The sequence below is a fragment of the Poromitra crassiceps genome (assembly GCF_964638095.1).
Source record: "Poromitra crassiceps genome assembly, contig: HAP1_SCAFFOLD_837, whole genome shotgun sequence".
In the NCBI taxonomy this organism is placed as follows: Eukaryota; Metazoa; Chordata; class Actinopteri; order Beryciformes; family Melamphaidae; genus Poromitra; species Poromitra crassiceps.
This window is the reverse complement of record NW_028151572.1, coordinates 1-11401: the sequence shown is the minus strand read 5'-3', so window position 1 is coordinate 11401 and position 11401 is coordinate 1.

Below are 11401 nucleotides of genomic sequence, written 5' to 3'. Positions count from 1 at the left end.
AGTGTCAGATTATAGTCCTGTTCCAAACCGGTCTCTATTACAGTAAGAGAGCCAAGTGTCAGATTATAGTCCTGTTCCAAACCAGTCCTTATTACAGTAAGAGAGCCAAGTGTCAGATTATAGTCCTGTTCCAAACCAGTCCTTATTACAGTAAGAGAGCCAAGTGTCAGATTATAGTCCTGTTCCAAACCAGTCCCTATTACAGTAAGAGAGCCAAGTGTCAGATTATAGTCCTGTTCCAAACCGGTCTCTATTACAGTAAGAGAGCCAAGTGTCAGATTATAGTCCTGTTCCAAACCGGTCTCTATTACAGTAAGAGAGCCAAGTGTCAGATTATAGTCCTGTTCCAAACCGGTCTCTATTACAGTAAGAGAGCCAAGTGTCAGATTATAGTCCTGTTCCAAACCAGTCTCTATTACAGTAAGAGAGCCAAGTGTCAGATTATAGTCCTGTTCCAAACCGGTCCTTATTACAGTAAGAGAGCCAAGTGTCAGATTATAGTCCTGTTCCAAACCGGTCTCTATTACAGTAAGAGAGCCAAGTGTCAGATTATAGCCCTGTTCCAAACCGGTCCTTATTACAGTAAGAGAGCCAAGTGTCAGATTATAGTCCTGTTCCAAACCGGTCTCTATTACAGTAAGAGAACCAAGTGTCAGATTATAGTCCTGTTCCAAACCAGTCCCTATTACAGTAAGAGAACCAAGTGTCAGATTATAGTCCTGTTCCAAACCAGTCCCTATTACAGTAAGAGAACCAAGTGTCAGATTATAGTCCTGTTCCAAACCGGTCCTTATTACAGTAAGAGAACCAAGTGTCAGATTATAGTCCTGTTCCAAACCAGTCCCTATTACAGTAAGAGAACCAAGTGTCAGATTATAGTCCTGTTCCAAACCGGTCTCTATTACAGTAAGAGAACCAAGTGTCAGATTATAGTCCTGTTCCAAACCGGTCTCTATTACAGTAAGAGAACCAAGTGTCAGATTATAGTCCTGTTCCAAACCGGTCCTTATTACAGTAAGAGAACCAAGTGTCAGATTATAGTCCTGTTCCAAACCAGTCCCTATTACAGTAAGAGAACCAAGTGTCAGATTATAGTCCTGTTCCAAACCGGTCCCTATTACAGTAAGAGAGCCAAGTGTCAGATTATAGTCCTGTTCCAAACCGGTCTCTATTACAGTAAGAGAACCAAGTGTCAGATTATAGTCCTGTTCCAAACCAGTCCCTATTACAGTAAGAGAGCCAAGTGTCAGATTATAGCCCTGTTCCAAACCAGTCTCTATTACAGTAAGAGAGCCAAGTGTCAGATTATAGTCCTGTTCCAAACCGGTCCTTATTACAGTAAGAGAGCCAAGTGTCAGATTATAGTCCTGTTCCAAACCAGTCTCTATTACAGTAAGAGAGCCAAGTGTCAGATTATAGTCCTGTTCCAAACCGGTCCTTATTACAGTAAGAGAGCCAAGTGTCAGATTATAGTCCTGTTCCAAACCGGTCTCTATTACAGTAAGAGAACCAAGTGTCAGATTATAGTCCTGTTCCAAACCAGTCCCTATTACAGTAAGAGAACCAAGTGTCAGATTATAGTCCTGTTCCAAACCAGTCCCTATTACAGTAAGAGAACCAAGTGTCAGATTATAGTCCTGTTCCAAACCGGTCCTTATTACAGTAAGAGAACCAAGTGTCAGATTATAGTCCTGTTCCAAACCAGTCCCTATTACAGTAAGAGAACCAAGTGTCAGATTATAGTCCTGTTCCAAACCGGTCTCTATTACAGTAAGAGAACCAAGTGTCAGATTATAGTCCTGTTCCAAACCGGTCTCTATTACAGTAAGAGAACCAAGTGTCAGATTATAGTCCTGTTCCAAACCGGTCCTTATTACAGTAAGAGAACCAAGTGTCAGATTATAGTCCTGTTCCAAACCAGTCCCTATTACAGTAAGAGAACCAAGTGTCAGATTATAGTCCTGTTCCAAACCGGTCCCTATTACAGTAAGAGAGCCAAGTGTCAGATTATAGTCCTGTTCCAAACCGGTCTCTATTACAGTAAGAGAACCAAGTGTCAGATTATAGTCCTGTTCCAAACCAGTCCCTATTACAGTAAGAGAACCAAGTGTCAGATTATAGTCCTGTTCCAAACCGGTCCCTATTACAGTAAGAGAGCCAAGTGTCAGATTATAGTCCTGTTCCAAACCGGTCTCTATTACAGTAAGAGAACCAAGTGTCTGATTATAGTCCTGTTCCAAACCGGTCTCTATTACAGTAAGAGAGCCAAGTGTCAGATTATAGTCCTGTTCCAAACCGGTCCCTATTACAGTAAGAGAACCAAGTGTCAGATTATAGTCCTGTTCCAAACCGGTCCCTATTACAGTAAGAGAGCCAAGTGTCAGATTATAGTCCTGTTCCAAACCGGTCTCTATTACAGTAAGAGAGCCAAGTGTCAGATTATAGTCCTGTTCCAAACCAGTCTCTATTACAGTAAGAGAGACAAGTGTCAGATTATAGTCCTGTTCCAAACCGGTCCCTATTACAGTAAGAGAACCAAGTGTCAGATTATAGCCCTGTTCCAAACCGGTCTCTATTACAGTAAAAGAGCCAAGTGTCAGATTATAGTCCTGTTCCAAACCGGTCTCTATTACAGTAAGAGAGCCAAGTGTCAGATTATAGTCCTGTTCCAAACCAGTCCCTATTACAGTAAGAGAACCAAGTGTCAGATTATAGTCCTGTTCCAAACCGATCTCTATTACAGTAAGAGAGCCAAGTGTCAGATTATAGTCCTGTTCCAAACCGGTCCCTATTACAGTAAGAGAACCAAGTGTCAGATTATAGTCCTGTTCCAAACCGGTCCCTATTACAGTAAGAGAACCAAGTGTCAGATTATAGCCCTGTTCCAAACCGGTCTCTATTACAGTAAGAGAACCAAGTGTCAGATTATAGTCCTGTTCGAAACCGGTCACTATTACAGTAAGAGAGCCAAGTGTCAGATTATAGTCCTGTTCCAAACCGGTCACTATTACAGTAAGAGAGCCAAGTGTCAGATTATAGTCCTGTTCCAAACCGGTCACTATTACAGTAAGAGAGCCAAGTGTCAGATTATAGTCCTGTTCCAAACCGGTCTCTATTACAGTAAGAGAACCAAGTGTCAGATTATAGTCCTGTTCCAAACCGGTCTCTATTACAGTAAGAGAACCAAGTGTCAGATTATAGTCCTGTTCCAAACCGGTCTCTATTACAGTAAGAGAACCAAGTGTCAGATTATAGTCCTGTTCCAAACCGGTCTCTATTACAGTAAGAGAACCAAGTGTCAGATTATAGTCCTGTTCGAAACCGGTCACTATTACAGTAAGAGAGCCAAGTGTCAGATTATAGCCCTGTTCCAAACCAGTCCCTATTACAGTAAGAGAACCAAGTGTCAGATTATAGCCCTGTTCCAAACCAGTCCCTATTACAGTAAGAGAACCAAGTGTCAGATTATAGCCCTGTTCCAAACCAGTCCCTATTACAGTAAGAGAACCAAGTGTCAGATTATAGCCCTGTTCCAAACCAGTCACTATTACAGTAAGAGAGCCAAGTGTCAGATTATAGTCCTGTTCCAAACCGGTCACTATTACAGTAAGAGAGCCAAGTGTCAGATTATAGTCCTGTTCCAAACCGGTCACTATTACAGTAAGAGAACCAAGTGTCAGATTATAGTCCTGTTCCAAACCGGTCCCTATTACAGTAAGAGAACCAAGTGTCAGATTATAGCCCTGTTCCAAACCGGTCTCTATTACAGTAAGAGAACCAAGTGTCAGATTATAGTCCTGTTCGAAACCGGTCACTATTACAGTAAGAGAGCCAAGTGTCAGATTATAGTCCTGTTCCAAACCGGTCACTATTACAGTAAGAGAGCCAAGTGTCAGATTATAGTCCTGTTCCAAACCAGTCCCTATTACAGTAAGAGAACCAAGTGTCAGATTATAGTCCTGTTCCAAACCGGTCACTATTACAGTAAGAGAGCCAAGTGTCAGATTATAGTCCTGTTCCAAACCGGTCACTATTACAGTAAGAGAGCCAAGTGTCAGATTATAGTCCTGTTCCAAACCAGTCTCTATTACAGTAAGAGAGCCAAGTGTCAGATTATAGTCCTGTTCCAAACCGGTCTCTATTACAGTAAGAGATCCAAGTGTCAGATTATAGTCCTGTTCCAAACCGGTCTCTATTACAGTAAGAGAGCCAAGTGTCAGATTATAGTCCTGTTCCAAACCGGTCACTATTACAGTAAGAGAGCCAAGTGTCAGATTATAGTCCTGTTCCAAACCAGTCTCTATTACAGTAAGAGAGCCAAGTGTCAGATTATAGCCCTGTTCCAAACCAGTCTCTATTACAGTAAGAGAGCCAAGTGTCAGATTATAGTCCTGTTCCAAACCAGTCTCTATTACAGTAAGAGAGCCAAGTGTCAGATTATAGTCCTGTTCCAAACCGGTCTCTATTACAGTAAGAGAACCAAGTGTCAGATTATAGTCCTGTTCCAAACCGGTCCCTATTACAGTAAGAGAGCCAAGTGTCAGATTAGAGCCCTGTTCCAAACTGGTCCCTATTACAGTAAGAGAGCCAAGTGTCAGATTATAGTCCTGTTCCAAACCGGTCCCTATTACAGAAAAGGTGGACTATATGTGTGGTGGTCTGCCAAAACCCTTTGCATGGTGGGAATTTGACATTTTCATTTTTTGACATTTCTATAAATTAGAAACTCGCCCCAATATAACTTTTTGAATGACTGTGATGGCTCTCAGATCAAGTTATTTTAATTTTTATTTTAACATGATAAAATGGCTTTAAAACATTCTGCAACATTGTATTTTCTACACTGTCATTCCACCAAAATCATAAAAATAAATACTTTGTTTTTATGAAAATAATGATTCACCGTGATGTACTATGGAGATGAAGGTAACCAAATCACTCAAACTCTCAAAATACCTGCAAAACTCATTTTCAACCTTCTTTTGCTCATTGGCAACAACGTGCAGCACCGACATGTGAGGGGTTTGTGCAGGTCACCACACATATAGCCTAGTGTGTTGGCCATTTTTGAACAGTGACCGAATTCTCAACTATAAATTTGATTCACTATATAGTCCATTATAAATACCCACAATGCATTGCAATTTGTAGTGAACAGCAAATGTACCCTACATTTTGTCCCATCTACCACAATTGCGGTCGTGTTCAAGAGTGAGGTAGTGTCTGAAATTCGTTTCATCATTCCCCATATAGTTAGTATGATAAACACTACATCGGGAACAGTGAGTGAACCATTCCGAACACTGTTATTGAACACCTCTTTCCTTTCTATCCGTCCTCCATCTTACTCTGCGGTCTGTCCTCCGTCAGGTGGTGCACCAAGCCAGTCTGGATGTGGATGAGACTGGAGCCACTGCTGCAGCTGCTACAGGGATTGGCATCATTGGAGAGTCTGCACCAGCCCCTGAGTTGCGGTTCAACCGTCCGTTTGTGCTCCTTATCGTCGACCCCACCACAGAGCAAGTCCTCTTCATGGGCAGGATCGTCAACCCAAATAACGGAAGAAAACACCTTGTACTCAAAGCTGTCAATCAGATATGAAATCCTCACAATCATTTTGTGGCGTTCCATGTTTTTCTGTGTGCAAATCTTCTCACCCGTTGTCCATGGCTGCTGGAAGAAGGCAGATTGTATTGAAGTCAGAGATGGGGACTTGGACATGAGTCACTTCAGTCGCACACAATGACTTCAGAGTTGACTTGGACTTGAGATTGGGGACTTGTGAACAATCTTTATTTTTGTGTGTATTAACATTAAGGAAAGGTCTACTAATGTATCATGTGTCAACTAATCAATGCTGATACTGTATGCTCATAAAGGAGATCATATAGTACATGCTTTGAATTCCTTAGTTTTAGCTAAGCAGTGTTCTAAGCAGACCAGATGGCATCCAGCAAATGCTCATCTATAAGAGACTTATGGCAATCTGATCACAGGCAATCTGATCACAGAAAAGCCATGTTAGTTCCAGGTCTAAATGGTGTCTTTCTCATCTGTCCTTTCTCTCTGTGTGGCCCACACACAGAGAGAAAGGACTTTCTCTGTGTGTGTCATACACACACACACACACACACACACACGCACACGCACGCGCACGCGCACGCGCACGCGCACGCGCACGCGCACGCGCACACGCACACGCACACGCACACACACACACACACACACACACACACACACGTTAAATCACACACATGGGTCCTCATCTTCCCATCTTCACCAGGCTTGGTCACCATGGTGACCGCTGAGTCCTGCTAGGAACCAGCTGGTGGACCCCTGCTGTGATAAGGGTGGTGTGTGTGTGTGTGTGTGTGTGTGTGTGTGTGTGTGTGTGTGTGTGTGTGTGTGTGTGTGTGTGTGTCTGTTATCATACACACTGATCTATTGATTGCCAGTTTGCAAACACAAACGCACACTTTCCATTTCACTCTGATAGATTCATTGGGGAGCATATCTATCCCAAGGTCCTGAGATCCCTACTTCAATATTCATGAACCCAGAAAACTTTGACCAGTTTCAAGTTAAAATGTTTAATATTATCGAGTCTTTTATTGGATAAGGCTTCAAAACAACCTATAACATATAAACAGCAAAACCAATGGTTATTTGATGGGGGGGCGGGGTTACATCTCTGGTGTTCCTCTGTGGGTCAGATTTTACCCTATTTTACATATTTTGCAGGTTCCCATTATGTATAGAGCTGGGGGACATAGGACCCATGGGAACATAGGACCCTGGGGACATAGAACCCTGGGAACATAGGACCCTGGGGACATAGGACCCTGGGAACATAGGACCCATGGGGACATAGGACCCTGGGAACATAGGACCCTGGGGACATAGGACCCTGGGGACATAGGACCCTGGGAACATAGGACCCTGGGGACATAGGACCCTGGGAACATAGGACCCATGGGGACAAAGGACCCTGGGAACATAGGACCCTGGGAACATAGGACCCTGGGGACATAGGACCCTGGGGACATAGGACCCATGGGAACATAGGACCCTGGGAACATAGGACCCATTGGAACATAGGACCCTGGGGACATAGGACCCATGGGAACATAGAACCCTGGGGACATAGAACCCTGGGAACATAGGACCCTGGGGACATAGGACCCATGGGAACATAGGACCCTGGGGACATAGGACCCATGGGAACATAGGACCCTGGGGAGATAGGACCCATAGGACCCTGGGAACATAGGACCCTGGGGACATAGGACCCATGGGAACATAGGACCCTGGGGACATAGGACCCATGGGAACATAGGACCCTGGGGACATAGAACCCTGGGAACATAGGACCCTGGGGACATAGGACCCTGGGAACATAGGACCCATGGGGACATAGGACCCTGGGAACATAGGACCCTGGGGACATAGGACCCTGGGGACATAGGACCCTGGGGACATAGGACCCTGGGAACATAGGACCCTGGGGACATAGGACCCTGGGAACAAAGGACCCATGGGGACATAGGACCCTGGGAACATAGGACCCTGGGAACATAGGACCCATTGGAACATAGGACCCTGGGGACATAGGACCCATGGGAACATAGAACCCTGGGGACATAGAACCCTGGGAACATAGGACCCTGGGGACATAGGACCCATGGGAACATAGGACCCTGGGGACATAGGACCCATGGGAACATAGGACCCTGGGGACATAGGACCCATAGGACCCTGGGAACATAGGACCCATTGGAACATAGGACCCTGGGGGCATAGGACCCATGGGAACATAGAACCCAGGGGACATATGACCCTGGGGACATAGGACCCTGGGGACATAGAACCCTGGGAACATAGGACCCTGGGAACATAGAACCCTGGGAACATAGGGGACATGGGGAAAATTCATTGTGATGGCACTAGTAGACACTCCAGACAGCCATCTGTTTGGTCCACTCTGATAGGAGCTGTGAGGGCGTGTAGCCACCAGCCTGTGTGTCTGGCCCACACACACACACACGTAGCTTAGCAGCTAGCTATGTGTTTGTCTCATTCAGCCTCCTGATTACAGACCTTCTACAGGCAGCGCTCCTCTTTCCATCATTCCACACTGACTCAGTCACTCTCCACTTTCTTCTCTCCCACCTTCACTCGCTCGGCGGCCGCACCTTCAATCAGTCTCTTCTCAGTCTGGTGTCTTGTTTGCACCTCCAGCCTCAAATAGCCCTAAGACATGTCTGGATGTGGGACACTTTCTGAGCACCTTTCTTACACGTTTATTGCCTGGCTGGAACTCTCACCCCACAGCCAGAGCCATGTAGATAGAAGAGTCCCGACATCTCCATTCACTCCAATAGACCAGTTTTTTACTCTCAAGAGTTCCAGGAAGTAAGGTGCTGGATTAAGCAGCACCGTTGAGTTGCAGCAAAATGGACAGTTTGTGTTGTACTCTGAAAGTATTTTTCTTCTTGAATCAAATTGTACATAATCAGCTTCATTTTAGCATGCAAAAGTGGCATGAGACCCATTCCTGGCTGTTCATTGGCTAATGAATGAGTCTCGCATTTTGGTCCTCCGCTGATGCCACTCTCTAGAGGACACCACCCACAGCTACCAAAGTGGAGCTCAGTGATTGGCTGGACCTCTCTAGAGAGAGAGTGGCGTCAGCGGAGGACCAAAATGCGAGACTCATTAGCCAATGAACAGCCAGGAATGGGTCTCGCGCTACTTTTGCATGCTAAAATAAAGCTGATAATGTACAATTTGATTCAAGGGGGGGGGGGGGGGGGGGGGGCTTTCAGAGTACAACACAAACTATCTATTTTGCTGCAACTCGACAGTGCTGCTTAATCCAGGACCTTACTTCCTGGAACTCTTGAGAGTAAAAAACTGGTCCATTGGAGTGAATGGAGATGTCGGGACTCTCAGTGATTGGCTGGAACTCTCTGAATCATTTCTCCATAGAGTACAGCAGGAATGAGTGTGGAAGTAACACTTCTGCTTCGTAGCTACGTGTAAAAGCCAATGGGATTTCTGTAATGGGATTTCGGTTAAATGCATGAAATAAAGTCTGTGATTATCAAAGAGCGAAGTTTGTGTTCAGCAAGATAATCTTCACAAAGCAGGATCACTTTTATGACTTTTGAAGCGTTTTCTGAAAATAATTGCGTAAAAAAAAAAAAAAAAATTTACGCTTCAAAAGTCGTAAAAGTGGTCCGATCGTTTTTGAAGATGATCTCGTTGAACACAAACTTCACTGTTTAATGCAGTGGTTCTCAAAGTGGGGTCCTTAAGAGGGTTCCAGGAGGTCCCCAGCAAAAAGGGAGAATCACTTTCACTATAATTCCATCCATAAATAACACAATGCCAGAATGTATTTGACTATTTTGGTCATGGGTTTCATACACTTTTTGGAGTAAAACATCAAAAAGCAAAAGTCTTATCAGATGAGGGACCCTGGGACAAAATCTTATCAGATGTGGGTCCACGGTCTAATTTGTGTCAGTTTAGGGGTCCTTGACATGGAAAAAGTTTGAGAACCACTGGCCTATGAGTTCTCTCATGATAACTGATGGAGGTAGTATCTCACACACACACACGCACACAAACACACACACACAGACACACACACGCACGTTCTTTGTGCTGTATACTCCGTCTCTCAAGGAAATGAGACGGGCAATAGTGCCATCTAGTGGTTATTTGCATTAGATACAATCACATTTGATTCTTCCGGAGGCTTGACTTCCACTCGGACTCAAGGATGAACTGATCACAGGTGGTTTGGAGGTCAAAGGTCAAGGACACTGTGACCTCACAAAAGGCCATGACTCAAGAATTAATATGCTAATTCTGACCAAATTGCACACAAATGCCTTATTGGATAAAACAATGAAGTGATGACATTTTATATCCATTAATGACACTAGTGCAGTGTCTGTTCCCCCCATGCACCCCATCCCCCCCATTCAAATGATTTGAATGCACTTTGGTTCTTTGCCTCCACATTGTGCATTAAAATGACTTCAGTCACACCTAGGAGTTGATTATTCCTGACTTATTTCTTATGGTAAATAAAGCTAAATGAACTGACATGGGCCAGAACACATGAAATGAATCCCTTCTATGACGGGACATCATGTTCTGATCCATTACATTTCCTATCTGCTTCTTTAATGAATCACAGCACCAGGGACGGATTGAAGGAAGCTGAGAGCAGAGAGAAAATGAGTCTGCTGCCACTCAGATGATAGAAGTGGACAGTAGGACAAGAGATGAGTCAGTGTTTCTTCATATCATCTTTGCTATTCAGATAAGAATTGTTTTGTCATCTCCATTCCTGAACATCATAAGAAACATGACTTGTGTAGCCTACTGATCATATTTATTTAATGTGTATTGTCTTGAATCTGCTGTGTTCAACTTCAGAGTGCGGGGAGAGAGAGGGAGAGAGGGAGGGAGGGAGAGAGAGACAGAAAGAGAGAGAGAGCATGATTTTGAATGAAAAATACAGACTTGGTGGGCAAACGCCTTAAGACAGAATAATGACATCACAACAGTCTAATGCTAATAACTGATTTGTTTATTTAAAAGTTTCCCCATTAGCTGCTGCCAGACGACCGCTAGTCTTCCTGGGGTCCAAACACATTACATGTTACATGACAAACCATAGTCAAATGCAAGCAATAGTAAAATGCAAGCAATAGTAAAATTCAATAGTCAAAATGACAATAGTAAAAATGACAAGCAATACTAAAATTCAATAGCACAAAAGAAAATCAGAGAATACAGAATAAAAAGTTATACAAATCAAGACAGATAATACAATGTTGGACTCCATATGTGTCAATATTCTTTCTAGTCACTTGTAGTTGACTGATGATATTTCTTTCATGTTCACTCTGGTGTATTCAGAGCAAAGAGGGAGAGAGAGAGAGAGAGAGGATGATGCAGGGATAGATCTTATTCCAGTAGAAGTGGCTCATTTTCCATAACAGCACACATCTCTAAATAAAGACAGTGTTTACCCTCATATCAAGTGGGAGATTACTGAGCTACAAAAACTGATTTAGAGCTTTAAAATTAGGGGCTGTGACTAACGATTATTTTCATTATCGATTAATCTGTTGATTATTTTCTCGATTAATCAATTAGTTGTTTGGTTTATAAAATGTCAGAAAATGGTGAAAAATGTGGATCAGTGTTTCCATAAAGCCCAATATGACATCTTCAAATGTCTTATTTTGTCCACAACCCAAATATATTCCCTTTACTGTCATAGAGGAGTAAAGAAACTAGAAAATATTTACATTTAAGAATCTGGAATCAGAGAATTCTGAGTTTTTTGTATTACTCAAAACGATAATCAAAATAGTTG